This window comes from Sorex araneus, chromosome 4 (genome assembly GCF_027595985.1).
Source record: "Sorex araneus isolate mSorAra2 chromosome 4, mSorAra2.pri, whole genome shotgun sequence".
In the NCBI taxonomy this organism is placed as follows: Eukaryota; Metazoa; Chordata; class Mammalia; order Eulipotyphla; family Soricidae; genus Sorex; species Sorex araneus.
Genome location: NC_073305.1, coordinates 39060097 through 39081773, shown reverse-complemented (window position 1 = coordinate 39081773; position 21677 = coordinate 39060097). Strand labels below are relative to the sequence as shown.

General features: G+C 41.5%; 1 pseudogene; it reads left to right on the top strand.

Moving 5' to 3' along the window:
• Window positions 1–20536: 20536 nt before the first annotated feature.
• On the top strand, window positions 20537–20841 carry LOC101556004 (gamma-secretase subunit PEN-2-like; annotated as a pseudogene).
• The last annotated feature ends 836 nt before the right edge of the window (window positions 20842–21677 follow it).

The following is a 21677-nucleotide window of genomic DNA, read 5'->3' as shown; positions in this document are numbered from 1 at the left end:
ATTATTCTCTTAACAGGAAATGCTTTTCAGTGGAAATATAATACTGAAGAAGCCCTGGGGTAGCATCGGGAGCTCAAGGACATTCTGATACGAAGAAGCAGCTGACCAACTTGCCACAGGGCCCAGGGAAGGCTGGATGCCAGTGGACTGAGCTCCTTGCGACACCCCCTTATCCCTGCCCCCATTCCCTGCTGGGTGAGTTAGGTCAGACCCACCCCTGCTGGAGCTTGCACTACGGTGGACTTTTCCTGGAAATGATAGAGCAGTTTATTCTGTCTAATTTGATGAGGTTATAGCACAGCGGGTAGGGCGCTCGCCTTGCATGCATCTGACCCGGGTTTGATTCCTCTGCCCCTGTCAAGCTACCGCGAGTATATAACCCGAATGGCAGAGCCTGGCAAGATACCCGTGGCGTATTTGATATGCCAAGAAACAGTAACAACTAGTCTCACAATGGAGACATTACTGTGCCCGCTCGAGCAAATCGATGAGCAATGGGATGGCAGTGACAGTGAAAATCTTTAAAGCAAACTCCAGGTTTTGCAGAGGAAACCACAAGAAAGACCCCCTTTATAAATCTTCACTGGGCTGGGGTGTAGAGATTAAACTCTGCTTCCCCGAGAGCAATGTTAGATCAGGAAATGCAGAATGGCAGAGATCAGGGATCTGCACACGCCAGACCAAAGCATAACTTGAGGACTGGAGGGTAACAAATGCAAGTGTGCGACTCACAGTGACAGCGGTCACTTCTAGGGATACCAAAGCACAGTCACTTAGGAAGAGCTCGTGTCCTTGGCAGCTCTGCTAGGGACAGGACACAAACAAGCTGAGCTGAGCGCTACTCTGTACCCTCAGCTGAAATGAGTGCACCATGAAGGATGTCAGTTCGCCACCCAAGTCAGAGTTTCCGCTACCATTTGGTGGGCTCCCTGTCTTGGGTGTGTGTTTCCACTGTCAACAGCACGCAGGAATTTTCTCTGGAAGATGTTCTCAGGCTGCTGGGTCCATTCGTAGGTAGGCCAGTAATTTCGGCTCTTAGCCAACGGCCACGACCTCGGCCTCAGACAATGACTAATGGGTGTGGGTAGAGTCAAGTCCTTCGCCTTTCTGAGGTCTCCTTGGCACGCCAGAACAAAAGTTTTGCTTCAGATCTGCATGGGATTCATCTGAAACTGTGTTCTCTATGACTTTGAGATCAGAGGCCAAGAATAATGCCTGCTTTGCCTAGTTATGCTGGAAAATGTATGAGAAAATAGCAGAAGGGCTGGCAAGAGAGAGATCACAGCAGACTATGGTGAGCTTCTTGTGTTCTGCGGGAAGTGGGTGTGATATATCTTGGAGATAAACTGTGATAACTTAGAGATGTAAATTCTAAAGCTGAAAGTAATAAAGCCAAGCGTGACACCTAATAAGTCAAAATAAGAGATAAAGTGGGGACATTTTTCAAGGCAAATGGAATAAAATCAAAAAATGAAAAGGAATCAAAGACAAAAGAAATGAAGAGAAAACAAGATGATTGACTTAAAAACCAATGATAATAATGAACAAGTCAATGTAAATATCTATACCAAACTGTTACAAAGTAGAGATTATCAGAATGGTTAAAACTGAGTACAAAAATCAATTCAGCTCAAAATAGATTTTTTTAGAAAAAAAACATAAGATACTAATAAGTTAAAAGTAAAAAGAAAGAAAAGTAACATTACTTTAACACTATCTTCATCTCTCCCTGCCCCTCCTACCTGTTGCCCAATAAAAAAGGCTGGAGTAGTTCTACAATTAGATATTCAGACCAAAGTGATAATGGAGCAATTCATGAAGGTCATTCACAAACTTCTGTTTATGCACTTTACAATATAACCTCAGACATGCAAAGCAAAACTGATAGAACTTTAAGTATAAAGAACATGCTATCCACATTAGTGACTCTCAACGATAATTGAATAACTTTTGGAATAATCAGTCAGAAAATTAGTAAGAATATTGGATACTGGAACCTAGTTGATATTTTTATACATTTACTCAGCTATAGAGTACATCAGGGCTTTTTTAAAATTACATTTATTTTTACATAGATAATTTACCAAGATGGAAAATATTCTTAATAAAACTGTAGCACTGTAGCACTGTCATCCCATTGTTCATTGATTTACTCGAGCGGGCACCAGTAACGTCTCCATTGTGAGACTTGTTGTTACTGTTTTTGGCATATCAAATACACCATGGGTAGCTTGCCAGGCTCTGCTGTGCGGGGAGGATACTCTCAGTAACATGCCAGGCTCTCTGAGAGGGATGGAAGAATTGAACCTGGGTTGGCCACATGCAAGGCAAATGCCCTACCGGCTGTGCTATGGCTCCAGTCCAAGTTTTATTAAATTTAAAAAGATTAAAGAGATGAGGAGATAGTGCAAATGGCTGAGTCCATGCGCTGCATGTGGGAACCCTAGACTTGATTTGGGCTCCTCATGACACTGCTGAAAACAACCTTAAGCACAATGGGGACTAGTCCCTAAAACACTAGCATTATGGCTAATAATGGGGCTCATAATGTGGCTAATAATGCAGCTAATAATGGAACATTGGGGCTCATCAGCTGAAGTGTTTTCTTTGATTGTTTTCTTTTTTTGAAGGGAGGCACACTTGGTGATGCTCAGAGGTCACTCCTGGCTCTGCATTCAGGAAACATTCCTGGCAGTGCTCAAGAGGCCATATGAATGCTGGGGATAAAATCTGGGCTGGCTGTGCACAAAGCAAGTATTCTACCTGGTATACTCTTGCTCTGGCCTGACGTGAGGTGCTTTCTGACCATAGTAAGATAAAATTAGAAAAATAACAAAAGATTTATGAAGAAGATAGATTCACCATAATGTGGAAACTAACACACTGCTAAATGACTTGTGGGTCAAAAATAAGAAATAAAGAGGGAAATAAAAAAAGTATCTTAAAGTTGAGTGAAGGTAAAAAAGTCACATATCAAAATATGTTAGCTGCTTAAACAGTACTAAGACTTTTTTCCACTGTATTTGAAAAGAAGAAAGGTATTAAATTAGTGACCCTAGATTCCATCTTAAGAACTAGAAAAATAAGAGAAAATTAAAATCCAAATAAGTAGAAAACATAGAGTTACCATCAAAATGGAAATTCATGAAAGAGGAAAAGTAAAGTAAAAAGAGAAAGGCACACATACACACACATATAAGGAAGGCATATATAAAGGCATATATACACACATGGATTCCATGGGATGTCAGAAGACCTCGTGGCCGCTCACCAACTAGATGGTCAGATTTCTTTGTCAGATCTCTGAATGAACGATTTGAGGCTCTTTCTGTTCCTGGAGCGAGCAGGTATCCTTGGGCTACACTAGCTCGAGACAGGGACAAATGGAGATGTTACTGGTGCCCGCTCGAGCAAATCGAAGATCAACGGGACTACAAGTGATACTACAAGTGATATACACACATATATATGCCTTTCTTTTTTTACTTATATATATTTGTGTGGGTAGGGCATTTGCTTTGCACGTGGCTAACCCAGGTTCGATTCTTCCATCCCTCTCAGAGAGCCCAGCAAGCTACTGAGAGTATCCCACCTGCACGGCAGAGCCTGGCAAGCTACCCGTGGCATATTTTATATGCCAAAAACAATAACAAGTCTCACAATGGAGACTTTACAGGTGCCCGTATATACATATATATATATAGAGAGAGAGAGAAAGAGACCACTGAGCTAAATAATATTGATTGAAATAAGCAATATTAAGGATGAAGGAGGTGTTATCTCTTAATTTTTAAATATAATAAGATTATAAACATCATCATTAATGTTACGCCAATAAATTTGACTTCTAGTTGCAATGGGCAAAGTCCTCAAGAACTCAGGAACAAACTCAGCAGCAATAGCCCTAAGTATATGAAACAACTTGGATTTGTAGTTAAACATTTCCACTAAGTAACATTCAAATCCAGGTCATTCACTGCTGACTTCACCACTCATATAAAGAAGAAATAGCACTCACTCCATATAAACTCTTTCAGAAGCTCACAGATAAGGGAGCACTTTGCATCCTATTCTACGAATCCAGCCATACTGAACTTTGTGTTGCCCATGGACTTTGATTCTTTCCAACTCTGCATGCCTAAACGAAGAGTGCCAATCCCAAATCCAACCCAGCAGCATGAAGGACTTTTTACACAATCAGAGCAACTTAATTGTTAAGTACGGACTTTGACAAACTATATGTAGGAAACACTAACCACTTGGTAGATATCCAAGGAACATGATTTTCCTTTCTCCTTTCTCTAGCTCATGGCTCTAGTAAAACATGAATGAGTCAAATTGCCTATTATGCTAAACCCTCCCACTCTACATTGCAAATCCAGATGTAGCCTGCCCATTGCTGCTCTCAAATATCAAGCTTGATGGATAAAGTTGCAAAGTGCTATTTGAGCTCCTGCTGGAAGGATGAGGATTATTTTTGGTGGACAGGAATTTAATCTCATTATCACCAGCAGTTCAGTTAGGGCTGATGGCCTTGTCGAGAGATTGCAGACCCTATCAATAAGATAAGGTGCATCCTTTCCAGACGATGCAGGATTGCCACTGCAAAATTATTTTTAGGAAGCTGCTTTTTCTGTCCAGAACATCCACCTGAAAATAGCTCCGAGCATTGTGGAGGCAGCCAACACCTTGCAGAGGGCTGAACTGAAAGCTCAAGTCTAAAGATTTATGGAGCAGATTGTACGTCTAATTCCAGATTTTGTAATGATACAAAACATGTTGGTAATAAATAGCACCTACAAAAGGCTTGAGAACCTGATCCAAATTCAATGCACTCATTGCCTTTAGTCCAGGATCATGTTCCTATAAGCACGGTGGGTGTGGGTGGGAGTTAACAATGACTATTTCTTCCCCCTTTCAGATAATACCGAATTAGAAAACTATTGTATTCCTACTCACAAGCTCCCCACCACACACACACACACACACACACACACAAACACACACACAAACACACACACACTCGCAAAGAAACCCCTGATTTTGTTCAGCAACAGATCCTGTAAACCAGCTTTAACAATCCATTCCCTTTTTCTGAGCATAGTTCTAGGTAACCCGGAAAGTCAGAATCAGTAGAAGGGGAAGATTCTAGGGGTTTGAAGGAAGTGCAAATAGAGAAGAACACTGAAGAGACTCTTTCTACTGCCTCCCCACCTTTGGAGCATGTATGAGAACACGATGCTGGAGGTTGCAGCAGCTAAATTGCTAGCAGAAGAACAAACGCAGCACAGAGTGAAAGCATGGGGCTTCAGGACACAGGGTGCAGCTGAGGCAAATCTTGGATCAATGACCTCTGGGATTCCTTTGTTGTTTTGTGTTTAGGAGCCACAATTGGTGGGTCTCCTGGCTCTGTGCTCAGGGATCACTTCTGGTGGCCTCAGGGAATCATAATGAGGACCTGACAGTGGACCTGGTTTAGTCACCTGTGCAGAAAGCACCCTGGCCACTGTACTATCTCCCCAGCTCCTGATCTCTAGAAATTTTTTTTTTGGTGCCATACCTCACCATGGACTGGAGCGATAGGACAGCAAGTAGGGCGTTTGCCTTGCATACGGCCAACCTGGGTTCAATTCCTCTGTCCCTCTCCTAGAGCCCGGCAAGCTACCGAGAGTATCCAGCTTACATGGCAGAGCATGGCAAGCTACCCGTGGTGTATTCTATATGCCAAAAACAGTAACAAAAAGTCTCATAATGGAGACGTTACTGGTGCCCGCTTAAGCAAATTGATGAACAATGGGACAACAATGGTACAGTGCTACCTTCCCATGCTCAGGAATTGCTCCTGGCTCTGCACTCAGGGATTACTTTGGTGGAACTCAGGGAACCATTTGTGGAGCCAGTGGGATTGAACTCCAGTTAGCCATGTACAAGGCAAGTAGCCTACCCTCTCCAACACCTCTCTAGGATTTGTTTCTCTCTCTCTCTCTTTTTTTATTGAATCACTGTGAGATAGACCCTTACAAAGCTGTTCATGATCAGGTTTCAGTCATAGGGTATCCCAACACCCATCCCTCCACCAGTGTACATTTCCCAGCACCAGTGTCCTCAGTTTCCCTCTCATCACCTCCCACCCCACCCCTAGCCTGGCTGGCAGGCACTTCACTCTTTTTCTCCCTCTCTCCCTCCCTCCCTCCCTCCCTCCCTCCCTCCCTCCCTCCCTCCCTCCCTCCCTCTCTCCCTCCCCCCCTCTCTCTTCCCTTTTGGACATACTCCTCAAAAAACTGAAAATCAGGCTCTCATTTGACCCAGTAATATTATAATACCACTTCTGGGAATATACCCTGGGGGCCCAAAAACGTACAGCAGAAACACCATCTCCACTTCTATGTTCACTGCGGCACTATTCACAATAACCAGAATCTAGAAACAACCTGAGTGCCTGAGAACAAATGATGGATAAAGAAACTATGGTACATCTACACAATGGAATACTACACAGCTGTTAAGAAAAATAAAATCATGAAATTTCCTTGTAAATGGATGGTCATGCAGAGTAATATTCTGAGTGAAATGATTCATAATAAGAAGAGGGGCAGATAAAGAATGTATTCATTCATTTGTGGTATATAAAAATATATAGTAGAAGACTAATATTCAAGTCAAGGGAAAACAGGGCCTAGGAGGACTGATCAGTGTTGGAATCTACCATAAGTGTATGTGGGGCAGAGGGTAGGTAAGATAGAGAAGGTACCAGTAAGACAAGAATAGTTGAAAATGACCAGGCTGGACAGGAACTGAGTGTTAAAAGTGGGCAAAGGGATATATGACATATGACATGACAACCTTTCAGTATCTATATTTCAAATCTGGGATTCTTAATGATTAAAGAATAAATGACTTGAATAAATGAATAAATAAGACTCCGGTGACTTAAACCATGAAAAACTGGGCTTTGTTACATGTAACTAAAACAATCCTGAAGTATACTAACCAACTGGTTTCCCTCCAAATCTTTTCTTCTCCATATTTTTTAGAAAGCACCACAGCACTGTCCTCCCGTCGTTCATGGATTTGCTGGAGTGGGCACCAGTAACGTCTCCATTGTGAGACTTGTTGTTACTGTTTTTGGCATATCGAATATGCCATGGGTAGCTTGACAGGCTCTGCCCTGCAGACAGGATACTCTTGGTAGCTTGCCAGGCTCTAGGAGAGGGACAGCGAAATTGAACCCAGGTTGTCCACATGCAAGGCAAACACCCTACCCACTGTGCTATTCCTCCAGCCCTTTTTTTGCAAAATAAATAAATAAATAAATAAATAAACAAACCCACATACAAAAAAAGTATAGGCACAAAATCTGCACTGGGCTACAGAGAGAATTCAAGGACTATAGCGCATGCTTTTCCTATAGGAGGTCCTGGGTGAGATCCCCAACACTGCTTAGATAGAAACCTTATTTTCCACTAGGTACCTGGGCATTTGTATCAGTGCTCCAATCCCATTCTCCTTCGCTACTGGGTTTGCCCCTGTGATAGTGAACTGTCAGCAGATGTGCCAAGGGAAACTACTGAGGCCCATCTGAGATTATTTGTTAAAAGAATGTGATGACCAGGACTACAACTGCCATATTGGACTGTGAAGATGAAAACCTCATTCTAGAGAGGAAAACGAGAGGCAAAAAGCCTGGTTCCTGAGTTCTCTGTAGGCAAGAACAATGCTAGATGAGAGACAAATGACAAATAAGCTTTTCTCTTATTTAAATTGTGATGATTTTTCTTCTCTGTTAGTATCACTTAGTTGAATCCCAATGTATACACTAAAGGAACAGTGGTTGAGAGGACCCAGGTTCTAGAGAAAAGGAAAAAAAATTGACAGAAAGTTGCAAATAATCAACTACTACTGTATCTCTAAAGCAACCATAATCAATAAAAAATTAGGTGTGACCACATAAATATAACTTTATTTATAAAAACAGGCTGTGGGCCAGGTTAGGTGAAAACGGTTATTGTTTTAGATGCTGATTTCTCAGGCATTTATGATGTGCTTGTCATTGCCCAGATGTTTCAATACACTATCTCTGTTTTCTTATCAGAATCCCAAAAGCCTAGTGGACAAAAACACTGACATCTGGAGATAGAACATGACCACAGCTCACAGCCAATAGTAGTGCTGGGAAGTGGACTCCGAGCTGCAGCTCTTAAACCTATGCCTGTTTTAATACATTGCTCTCACAGGATTTTCCGGGAACAAAATTTCTCTTCTAATTACTATGTGAGCGTGCCTGTGAGTCTGTCAGCAGACACACCTGACCACATTTCAGACACTCCCCAGGGCCAGAAGAGAAGAACATGCCAGCAAAGTCCATGAAACCAGGCGCGAACACAAACACGGTCTCATTTAACACATTTCCTGCAGACAGAACAGTCAGCTTCAAATTGTGGGTGGGAAAGGAAGGGAGAGACAATAGAAGGAAAAAAGAGAGGCACGAGGCTCTAAGGAATTCCACAGCAGAATAGCCTAATTATAGTGTCTCTTCTCCTGGGTCTGAGAATCCAGTGGGCAGGAAGTTAGAAATACCAAGCCTACCACAAGGCTGTATGCTGACCCCTGTATGAAAGGCTTTCTTTCTGTGATCTTATTTAATGCCTACAAATCCCCAGTAGACTGTACAAAGCTACTGAGTTTAGAATGGACAACGCTGAGAATTAAATGGACATCTGTCTCACTTGCAAGCTTAACCCTCTCTCCATCTCACAGCTAACCAGAGTCACTCCCCAAGTGGAAGCGCCTCACAGACTTCTGTACTAGTGTTGGTCCTACTGGACACCTCTCCTGTGCACATGCTTATGTCTTGGGTCATCCTGCTCCTTCCTCTTTTGGCAACACAACACAAGAATGGAGTGACCACTGGCCTTGAAGAGAGGGAAAGAATCCAATCCCAACTCTTCCACCATGACACAATTGAAGGGGCTTCAATTCTTGAGGTCTTAGCCCTCCTTCTGCAAAGTGGAGAACAAAGACTATGATTAAGAGAGATTCTGGTAGGAAAATGAATGCAAACAAGTACCACAGTGCTTAGTTCATTCTTGGGCTTAACAGTTGTTGGCTGAACATCTATATGAGACATATGGAAAATTCTCTGCTTCACTTTTGATCAGGGAAATGCAAATCAAAACAACAATGAAATTCCTCACACCATTGAGATGGGGCAAGTCATGCAAAGAGCAAAAATAACTAGTGTTGGCATGGAAAAGGGGACCCTCATTCACTGTTGGTGAGAATGCTGACTGGTCCAGCATTTTGGAAAATAATTTGACACTAGGAATTGAGCTTCCATGATGACTCAGCAATTCCACTTCTGGTTATCAACCCCAGGGGTCCAAAATAATTTAGAAAAAATATTTGCACCCCTTGTTCATGACACCATTATTCACAATAGCCAAAACCTGGAAATAATCCAAGTATCCAAGAAAAAAAATGAATAAATAAACTGTGGTGCATATACACAGTGGAATACTATTTAACTCTAATAAAAGATAAACCCATTCAATTTTCAGCTACATGGATGGATCTGGAGGGTGAAGATATGCTAAGTGAAGTTAGTCAGGAGAAAGACAGACACTAAATGATATTTCTCACATGTGGTATACAAAGTATACCCCACATTTGTTATGTCCCACAAGTAGGGTTATAACAAATGCCCTAAGACAACAGAAATAGAGATCTGGTCTTTAGTTAGAAACTTACCACAGAAAGGGAATTAGAGGCTATGTTGGGGTGGGAGACACTAGAACAATGGTGGAGGGAAGGAACACTCTGGTGGAGGGTGTGGTCCTGGAATGTGCTATGCATGAAACCCTATCATTAACAGTATTGTAAACCATCACTTGTATCACTTGTTATCCTGTTGCTCATTGATTTGCTCAAGCGGGCGCCAGTAATGTCTCCATTCGTCCCTGTCGTGTGCTAGTGTAGCCCAACGGCATCTGCTCGCTCCAAGAACACGAAGAGCATATTTTTTCAGCTGTCATACTGTTATTGTTACTGTTTACAGCATATTGAATACACCATGGGGAGCTTGCCAGGCTCTGCCCTGCAGGCAGGATACTCTCGGTAGCTTGCCAGGCTCTCCGAGAGGGAAGGAGTTGTGCTCCAGGAAATACTGCTAACTGTATATACACAAAATGAAAGAAGTTCACAAAATGGTGTAACTTTCGTTCACACAGAATGGAGTGGGAATGGGTGGGGAGTATGTGACTCTGTCATTCAGGTGCTGGGAGCTGCTGCGGCGGGTTTGGAGAATCCACCTTCCATCTCCTCTCTGATCCACTGATGGCCATCAGCACTGGGGACTAAACGGGCTGGGGATTTGGTGGTTTCTGCAAAGTTTTATAAAAGTTGCTGATTGAATGTTAAGTATGTTGAATACTAGTGAATGTGTGTGGGAGGCACTATCAAACAGGTATCTCTCAGTTACGAATCACTGATCCAAGAGAAGTCTCCTAACTCACCAAAGCTGGGTTTCCTTCTCTGTAAAATGGAACAAGTATTATTAACATTATCATAGGGTCCTACAGTGGACTGAGAAAATGAAGGGCTGTGCCCACTACATTTCAAAATTCCATGATTATAGTTATTATTGTTATGGTTGTGATTATTACAAATGCATTTACTCAGTCAATAAAGAAGGAAAGGATGGGAGGGCAAAGGAAGATTGAAGGAGGTGGTCTCAGTGCCAAGGGAAGGGATTTGTCTTGCTCCACTCTTAGTTACCTGATGACGTAACTCATCCTGAGTGAAGTACATGAGCAGCCCAGAATCAATGGTGGGGCCAAGGAGAAATCACAAAGATAGGAGAGAAGGGTGGGCCACAGGTTCTCTTGAGAGAACACATTTCCTCTTTTTTTTAAAGTTATTTTTCATTCAGCAAGTCTTTATTTATGGACAATTTAATATATCCCTGGCACTCGACTGGGCTCTAGGGACAAAAGGAATAACATAACAGACACAATTCCTTCTCTCATGATACTTACAGTTCCATAGGGACACCTGCACAGCAAAGAAATAAACCCCTAAGTGCATAGAAGCATATTACAGGATTTTCTAGGAGTGAAAATGAGATAATCTGAGAGATGAATGGGAAGAAATTTCCACTAGTGGTCTACGAAAACCTCTGGAAAGGTCTGAGGAAGTCTGATTGTTAAGAATGGAACTGGAAGAAAACAGGGGGACAGGCAGAGGGAATAACACCATGTGATGACCCTTAGATAAGAAATGGTTTTGTTCCCCAGAGTTGCGAAAGGGGCTGGAGTGGAAAATCTGGGGAGACAAGACTTTTGGGTGAGGCTGGTGCTGTGGCAGACTTTATCAGAGTGTAGAGGTTATTCTCAAGTTCTTGGAAGGTTTTTGAGCTAAGGAGTGATGATCTGGGTCACGGTCATGCTTTGGCCAAGTCGTTCTGGCGGCTCCATGATAGCAGAGCAGACAGGGGCATGCCAGGCTGAATGTGGTTTTGAAGATGTGTCAAAGGTCGAGATGGCAAGGAAGAGGGAGATGGACTTGGAAATGGAAAGAAGTGGGTGCATTTTGCAACATAACAGGCTATGGTGATGATCTGAATGTGGGAGCAAATGCAAACTCAGGGAGGAGGTCCAGAGTCTGAGACGCACATGAGTTCCAGTCTGAACAAATTAAGTTTTAGGTTTCCATGCTATATCCAAGAGTACGATACCAACTCACAAGAGCTAAGAAATGAGGTCTGGACTGGAAATGTATAGTTGAGACTCATTGGCACTTGCATCAGTTTTAAAGTAATGGACCTACTTGGTGTTCCACCCTCCAACTCTTCCCCCACCCTCATGCTCTCCTTCTTGTGCTAACTGATGAGGTCCTTGGTAGACACCTGGGTGCCCGGCATGTCTTCCTGCTGCCTCTGCAAAGGTTACCCTGGAGGGTCGACTGTGGAGCTTACAGATGGCCTCTTATCCATGACAACGTGGTGTGAGCAAAGGTGATCCAACAGGGCTCATCTTGGAGCTCTTGGCTCTGACATTAGTCTTCTTAGAAAGACCCCCAACAGCATCAAGCATTTCCCCTGAGTAGGGCAGATGCAAGGGATGAGACCAGGTGAGTCTCTGGGTGTAGTGGCACAAGTGTACAGGATGTGTGCTACTCCAGGCTCTAGATTTCCTGCATCCTGTATCTTACTCTCTTCTCAGCTCTGCAAGAGCCCTCGTGGTCTCTGAGCTCTCATTTTCTAGTGTGTAATCGATGACCTTTTTCCATCTCTGTCAATGTTCTTCTGAACTTCAACTAAGCAAGCACCTAAAATTCTCTCTTTCTTTCTTCTCACCTGACTCAAGTTATCAGAACCAGGCTTTCTGGTATGTCGCTGGTATTTCTCCAAATTGCATATTATTTGTTACAATCTCTAACATGTTTAGATGGACATATAAACATCTCAGCCCAGAGAACAGAGACAGGGTAAGAATGGATACAGAGGATTTAGGTGATCAGCTTAGGAAAATTTTCTGCCACATTTTAGAAAGAACACTTGATTTGGTCCAGGCAACTGGAGTTCAACACCAAAATCCACCTTGTGTCAGCAGTGTGAGGTAGGACTTCTCACTGAACCTCTTTTGATGCCTTGTGTTTTGCATCTGTAAATGGAGACAATAATTTCAGAATCACTCTTAGATTATTAGGGAACAGGCAGACAGTGTTTTGTAAATAGAATTACAAATATAATCTATTATGTTCTGTGCACAACCCTCAGCAATTTATGTAATGAGATTCTCTTGCATTTTTTTTTTTGCATTGCACAGTTGTATTTAAGTAGCAAACGTCCCAAGAGATAGATCAGAGAGCCCAGTGGCTGTGAGTGGCTGTGAGGGGGTTCAGGGTTGTAGCAGCTTCTTCTGTTCAAAGGCCCCTCGTGTCACTGTGCCTTTGCACTTGGTAGAGAAGCAGGGTTTTTGTTTGTTTGTTTCTTTCTTTCTTTCATTTGAGACACTTATCAGTGGCCACTGGGATGGGTTGTGCAGCGTTGCTTGTAAGGGATAACTATCAAGACTAGATAAACATCAAGACGTCAGAGTGTGGAAAGGATGCAGGGCACAGAGGAGGAAGACTCACCGCTTATAAAAGCATGATAGGGGGCTGGGGCAATAGCACAGCGGGTAGGGCGTTTTCCTTGCACGCGGCCGACCCGGGTTCGAATCCCAGCATCCCATATGGTCCCCTGAGCACCACCAGGGGTAATTCCTGAGTGCAAAGCCAGGAGTAACCTCTGTGCATCGCCAGGCATGACCCAAAAAGAAAAAAAAAAAAAGCATGATAGTGCACATCCTTCTGTGGTGGTTGTTTTTTCTTGCCTTTTTAGAAATTTTGGACCACGACTAGGCTCAGGCTGACTCTACCCCAAGGGAACACTCTGGTGGGGCTCAGGGGATCATATATGGTGCCAGGAAGCAAACCCGGGTTTGCCTCATACAAAGCAAATGCACGTTTTTGTTTTTTTTTTCCCCTTTGCCCAGATAAATAAAGGAGAAAAATACTGCCCCAGCATCTTTATAATGTGCTCATCTACTGCTACTGTGAGGAGAGCTTTCCAGCACTGCCACTTGTGCTGGAGTGTTTGGGATTTCCGGGTTGTCTTTGTGACATTTGACCTGAGTGAATTTTCTGCACGGAAGCCTTCTCGACCTCAGCATGGGTTCTGTTTCTTTGCTTTTTCTTGGCAGCTTCCTGTTCACCTCTGTCCTCAGCTGTCTGGTAGGCCTGACTCATAGGAAAACACAGCCAAGTCACCTGGTGGTCTGAGTCACTGGCTCCTGGAGCATCTCTTTCTTAAGAAATAACAAGAGCAGTAAGGACTTTATTTTGCAACAGACTCGGGCCAAGTATTAACTTTCAATGGCTAATTCTGGGAATCCCGTCTATGTGTCAAACGATTTATCTTTGGCAGCTGTGAAACAAATCACCTTGTCTCCTAGCAGCGAGCCTCTCCCTGCTTGCAAGATGCCCTCCTTTGCCTTCAGGAGAGAGAACCTCCAAGTCCCAGGCATGATACCTGGTCTTGAGCCCTGAGCCCAGAAATGAAAATTTAGCATGACACTCGGCAAACTCTGGGTGCACCTGGTAGATGGAGCAGTAAACCCATGGGGACATGTGCGGCAAGGTCTACTGGTAAGAGGCAGTACAGGGCTACTGAGTTGAGCCTAAAGATTGTCCTGGGCATAGGGCCAAGCAGGAGCAAGTTAGAGAAGATGGGCCAGGAAAACATGCTAGGCAGGATTAGACAATTCTCCACCACCATCTTTTGAGTGCCACAGAAATGGTCTCTGAAACAGCTGTCTTCATCTGTCACTGGGGCCAGTGGAGGGCACAGCACTCCTCCCAGTCCTGTCGGAGTGCTCTGCAGATGGGGATGCAAACAGAGGTTAGGTCCAAAGGAAGAGGGGAGTGTGATATCCTATTCTTAAAAGTCTCTACACCAATCGGAGAGGCTCATGGCGGTGACTTTCCCGAGCAGTGTTCGGTGGATTAGAATCATTCCCTCATCTTCTTCTGCATGATGCACTGATCAGGAGTGCCCCCAAAGGCACGGGGGGGGGGGGGAACAACAGATGCAGATGGAACTCAATTTTGGGAACCCAGATTTTTGGTACCACTGATACATCCCCTTAGGTCATTTCATACTTTGGCCTTAGCTTTGGTACAGAGTTCCGTGTGGGCTCACACAAAAATGTTCTCAAATGTGAGGAGAGCTCACTCCTGCCTATATTTTCTATATCAGAACTGACTCTGAGGCTTAGTGTCCATTCAGCCTTCACACAAGTAACCCTCAAAGTGTGGGAAGATAACCACCCAGGATCGTCCTTCAACTGGAAGAGAGTAAGTCTGTAAACTGCACCACATGTGGTCTCTCAGTTCTTTGGATGGAACATGGTTGAAGACATTCTATACACTTGCCAGAGGTCCCCTCAGACTCAAGCCCCCTTTCCCCACTGCAGTAATCTCAATCAGGAGCATAGAGTGAGGTTTCATCTCCTTGATGGTGTCGCTCATTCTCTTTTCCTTCAGCCTGTTTCTTTCTTCCAAACAATCAAGTCCTTGCCTCAGGTTATGCTTCTGGGGAAACTTGAGGAATTGACTGGGGACACATTTGAAGACCAGGTATCACCTTCCTAGGAATGCATCTCTTACCTGTTGGAATCATTATTTCTATCAAACCTTAGAGGAGTTCTGAAACTCTCAGAAACCCTCCCCTCCTGACAATCCAAGTGACACCGAAGCACAAAGCCAGGAGTAGCCTTTGAGCACCACAGAGTATGGACCAACCCCCTCCCACCAAGAAATCCTGCCTCTGACCTTCAGGAGGTGACTGTCTTCAAGCAAGATTATGCAAAGGATTTATAGGAATACACAAAGCATACAGGACCTGGTCTGGGACATTGGTGTGAATACTCCACTTAGCATATAGGAAGAAATTCTAGTTGAAATCACTTTGTATCAGTAAACTGCTGACTATTCTCTCCCCAGTCATCAAGGTTGCATTTTTAAAACCCATAGGTTTGATCTACAGGCTTGAAGAATTGATCACTGAGTAAAGGAAGAACTATGAGGTTGTATGTGAACCTAAAAACTCTTATAAATATGTTTATGTTCGTAAAAGCACATTCAATTCAGAAAATGATGATGGAATTTTCTACATAAAAAATAAAAGTTAATAGACAATGTTTTACTTAATCTTTAATATCAAGATAATATGCTAAGGTAATGATGCATGATATAGAAAGTAGAAAGATTATTTTGGGATGAGCCATTTTTAATATTGCTTTTGTCCTCTAAGTAATTTTTGTACTGCCTATATCCCATTGAAATTCTTTGAGCTACAAAATATAAATATACCACAGTTGGAGAAAGATTCATGTATTTGAAGAAGTCAACTGTTTTAGAATACCGTAATTTCTCATAATTTTTTCTTCTTATTAAATGCCAGCTTACATGATAAACATGCTCTGCTAGAAACTGCATTAGATTTCTACAGTATTCACATAGCTCACTTTATAGCACAATCGTTTTATGTAATATTTTCCAGTTTTATAGATAAAAGAACTGAAATAATTAGGTATGCACTATGATCTGATTTAATTTTAAAACATTGAAAGGCTTTTTATGTGGACATATTTGTTTATTGGGGGAAAAGTCGTCAAGCCACAGGAATTGCTTTTGGTTATAAAACATAATAATTTAATTTATTTTAATGTTTCAATGGTATTCATATTTTTATTGAGGTAATATTGGAGCAGTAGCACAGCAGGTAGGGCATTTGCCTTGCATGTGGCCGACCCAGGTTCTATTCCTCCGTCCCTTCCGGAGAGCAAGGCAAGCTATCGAAAATATTCCGCCCGCACGGCAGAGCCTGGCAAGCTACCTGTAGCATATTAGATATGCCAAAAACATTAACAACAAGTCTCACAATGGAGACATTACTGGTGCCCACTGAAGCAAATGGATGAACAACGGGAGGACAGTGCTACAGTGCTAATATTGGTTTACATCATAATATATATTTTAGGAGTGCTATATCACACTCTTCAGAAGTAAATTGCACACCACATCCACCATGAAAGTGCTGGAATTTCTCCTCTTCCATCCCCTTGAGCCCTTCCACACCTAATTTCATTATACCCTCTCCTCTGTGGCAACTTCAGTTTTGTAGTTCAAGGCAGAGTTCAGAGCCGAGAGTAGGTTTTGTTCCTTCATTTGCTTCTTTACATCCAATATATGAGTAAGATCATATTTATGTCTCCTTCTCATTTACTTCACTATGTATTGCACCCTCCAAATCCAACAACAATGATGCAAATGACAAGGATTCATCTTTAATTATAGATGAGTAGTCTTTTTGTTGTATATGTATACCACATCTTTACTTATCTGTCATTGGACACAGCTTATTTCTATAACTTAGCTATTGTAAATAGTGCTATATTAAAATAAGAGTGTTTATATCCTCTTGAATAGTTTTTTATATTCTTTGAATAAATACGTAGGATTGGAATTGTATGACAATTCTAGTTTTAGCATCTCCATAGATGCTAAAGGTTTAGAAACTTCCATACAGATTTCCAGAAAGGTTATACCAAATTACACTCCCACAACAAAGACTGAATGTTTTTTATTCCCTATAACCTCAACAACACTCGTTGCTTCTGATCTTCTTGATAGGTAGTTCTCACTGTTGTGAGGTGATATCTCATTCCTGTTTTGATTTGCATTTCCCTGTTAATAACTGATGATGAGCATTTTTTTCATGTGCCTAATTGCCATCTGTATATCTTCTTTGAGTGAGTGTATATTTAACTCCTCTGCTCAAGTTTTTATGAGATTGTTTTATTGTTGTTTAGTTTTATAATTTTTATTGTTGTTGTTGCTAAGATAAGGAGGTCCGAAGCAGTACTAAGGGGATCTGAAAGTTACTCTAGGTAACACTCAGATAACCAGAATAGACGGTTTAATGTGATGGTCTAAGGATGTAGAATGGCATTGGTTCTTCAGTGTCAGGGAACACCAGGACCACCTCCCATTATTTAGGGGTCCCAAGGACTACATGTAGTGATAGTTGGTGCTGGGTATCGATGGGGGTCTATTGAATCTAAGCCTTGAGCATCTCCCTGGCTCCTATGAATTCTTATTTTTTTTCATGAAGTGAATGTTCATTTTTATTAATCAACTTTCATGACTTATTTTTATGGGAGGATTCTTTATATACCATGGAGCCATAAGGGCTGCCCAGGGCTGAACTCAGCTCAGTCAAGTACAAGTGCCGTATCCACTGTATATCACTCAGGCCACCAACTTAATTTGCTTTTGTTTCAGTTAGAATTCCCAAAGACTTTTAAAATCACTGAAACTAATAAAATGAAGCATTTTCCCATGATTTCTATATGCATTTTACAGTTTCAGGCTTTACATCCACATCTTCAACCCATGTTTAATTAATCTGTGTATGGTGTGAGATAATGGTCTAGTTTCAGTGTTCTGAGAGTAGCTATATCTAGTTTTCCCAACACCATTTGTTGAATAAATTTTCTTTTCCAACTGTATGCTCAAGACTGTCTTAAATTAAGTACCCATATATATAATTTATTTCTGGGTTCTCAATTCTATTCTATTGATATATGAGTCTATTTTTTACTCAATATCATACAACTTTATTATTATCACATTACAGTACAGTTTGAAGTCAAGGAATATGATGTGAAGCCTCTTCATTCTTAGAATTTCCTTCACTATTTGGGGTCTTTTGTGGGTCTGCACAAATTTGAGTAATGCTTATGCCATTTCCTTGAAGCATACTATTAGAATTTTGTTAGGGATTAGATTAAAGCTGTAAACTACTTTGGATATGGTGCTCAATTCTGCCAATCCATGAACATATAATTTTTCTCCTGTGCATCTTCTACTTCTTTTACTGATGTCATAATTTTCATTGTAAACAATTGTGGTAAATATTATTTAAAAAAATTAATTCAGGGGCTGAAATGTGGCACAGCAGCAAAGTACAAGCCTTGCATATGTGATAACTGGTTTGATCTTTGGCATCAACCAATTTTGTGTATGGTAAAGTGAAATTTATTTTTAGGGAGAAAATAATTTTTTCTTTAACAGAATGCTAAAATAGTCCTTTCGATTAAAAACTGCCTGGATGTTGCAAAGACAAATAGAGAGAAAATATTCTGTTTTTCTCACTTAAAATTAGTGATTTAAAATATTTCCCAGGTGAACTGAAACCAGAAATTTGAAAGTCAATGGTTAAACTGTGCCTGAGGCAAGATGGTCAGTTTTCAGTTGCTTTTTTGTCATGTGCAGTAATTCACCTTTGTTACTCTAAACCTTCGCTGAATCCTGTTACCTACTGTAGTGCTAGATTAGTAGTGTCTGGGGAAATGGAAACAAACAAACAAAAAAATGAACAGCAACTATGTGAGTGTCAATGCCAAGAAAACAGAATAGCCAATACAAGTAGAGATTACAAAAGTCAGGAGTTACTAAGAAAAAGGTGGAAGCAGTTTTGGGTTAGAAGCATCTATAATTCTTCATTTGGAGAATTAAATAAGGGGCAAATTTCTTTAAAAATAAGTCTAGTTTAGAGTCCAGTTTTACTTTGCTTGCTCCTTTTCCCCAAATATTAAAGAAATAGTAACATAGTAAGGTCATGAGGATTATAAAGGAAACACGAGGCAGTTGACTCAGTGCCCTAAAAAGAGCTAAAGAAATGAGGATTTTGTGAGAATTTCCTGAACTCATTGTTATTTGGATTACCCAAGAGCCCACTAACTTGGAAGAATGTGTTCAAATTTATTAGGTAAGTGAATTGAAATAAACATGTTTTGGCTTATTTCTTTTCTTATTTGTCACCTTTGTCCAATAGTTGTAAACTGATGATTTTCCATAAATAATACAGTCTAAGATAAGTAAGCGTCTTTTAGATTTTTAAGATTTCCCTCCAACTAGAAAATGAAATTATTGATAAGGGGCTGAAGATATAGTTCACTTACCCTTACACTTTCTTGGATTTGATCCCAACATTCCATACAGTACCTGAGCAGAGTCAGGAATAAGACACTAGCACTACCATCTCCACATCACCCCCCAAAATTTTAAATTTAATTACTGAAAAATGTTCATTGGCAGGTAAGTGAACTTCTTGGAGCTCCTTGCTGAGGGTTCCATTAAATCTTCACCCTTAGAACATCCATTTCAAGGCATCCAATGATTCATGAATGCACCAGCAGAATGAAATAACTTACATGGAGTTTCTAAAAGGGCTAGCAATGTCAATCATTACAATCCAACAGGGAATATTCAGTTCTGAGAAAAAAGAACAGATGTCATTTTTGTTATTCTTCTGGCTAAACACAGCTAAGAACCCTGGGCATTACACATCAAGAGACATAAAATGCTGACATGTAGAGAAAAGAAGACACTGGTATAGGGACCTCAGGAACATAGGAATAAAAAGACAGTGAGTATCCTGGGTTTTCCCTTAGCCACATAAGTCTCAGACTGGTTTCACAGAAAGCCAACAAGCCAGAAATTTCAATGATTACTGACAAAAGAAGCCACAAGAAAAGCCTATTCTCTCCAGTTGGAGGACCAGACTTACAAGGCAGAAAGCTTTCAGACAACTAGTCTATCACAATCAAACACAATATTCTGTATCCCCATCTCTGCCTTCCAACAAAGAGCAAGTAGGAAATCAAGATTTCTATACAAATAGTCGATATACACATGAAAAGAAAGCACTTTTGACTGCAAGTCAAAATTATAAGATACCACTTTGCACTCTCACTAGAATAGCTAGAATAAAAACATTAACAACAAAACATATGCAGCCGGCTGTGGCCAAGCCAGGGGAAGTGGCCTGTGGAGGGCGTGGCTGTTTGTGAGACTTGCTTCTGTCACTTGGGATCAAGGCTTGGGTCTTGCCCAGCAGACCCCTCAGGCCACCTAGCCCAGCACAACGATGAATTTGGAGTGGATACCAAATGACGACAAGTTGAATCTGTGCCGGAAGTACTATCTGGATGGCTTTGCTTTCCTACCTTTTCTCTGGTTGGTAAACATCTTCTGTTCTTTAGAGAGGTCGTCATTGTCCCCGCATACACTGAACAGAGCCAAATCAAGGGCAATGTGTGTCGCTCAGCTGTGGGTTTCCTCTTCTGAGTGATTGTACTCACTCCCCGGATCACCATCTTCCAGATCTACTGGCCCAGTTGAGGTGCCCTAGGGAACTACCTCTCCTTCATCATGCCCCTGGGAAACCCCTGACAGCTTCAGTACAATCTGGGGACCTGCTCATTCTCCCAGAATGGGCTCTGATGTTCCTAAACCCAGTCTCAGCCCCTCAAGACTTTTCCCCACCCTGTGTACTTTGCTGACTTCTCTCAATAAAGGACCCTAATTCTCAAAACAAACAAAAAACATTAACAAATGTTGGCAAGTATATGGAGACACTTGAACCTTTATATGCTGTTGGTGGAAGTGTAAAATGATTCCGTTGTTTTGGACAACAGTTTGACAATTTCAGTCACTAGTGCTGAAACAATTGGTGAGCCATAGACCAAAATATAACTCTGCCTAAAACCTCATACCTTAGGCAAAAATGAACTCAAAATCAATTGCAGATTCAAATTTAAATAAAATATAAAACTTTCAACATTTTGGCCATAATGGAAAAAATTCTTAGGGCTCAGATCTGCATCAGGAGTTTTAAACATGACAACAACAGCATGATCCATAAAGAGAAAAAAAATCAGATTTCATTGAACACTCATTTTATGAAATATTCAATTAAAAGATGAAATTACATTCTCTACAGACTGGGGAAAAATATAAGCAACTATGTACCGAACAAAGCATTGATACTGAGATGACAGGAAGAATTCTCATATATCAGTAGTGAGAAAAAATCATATTAGCATCAGGACAAAGGCATGTTGAGAAGACACATCAAAGAAAATGTATGATTAAGATCAGGGAGGAAGTTCAAGCAACAGAGAAACCTAACTTGTGCTAGGCCCTGAATTCAATCCCTGGCACTACACAGCCCTCTGGACACTGTGGGTATAACTCCAGTGGGTCCCTGACCACTACCTGGTAAGAGC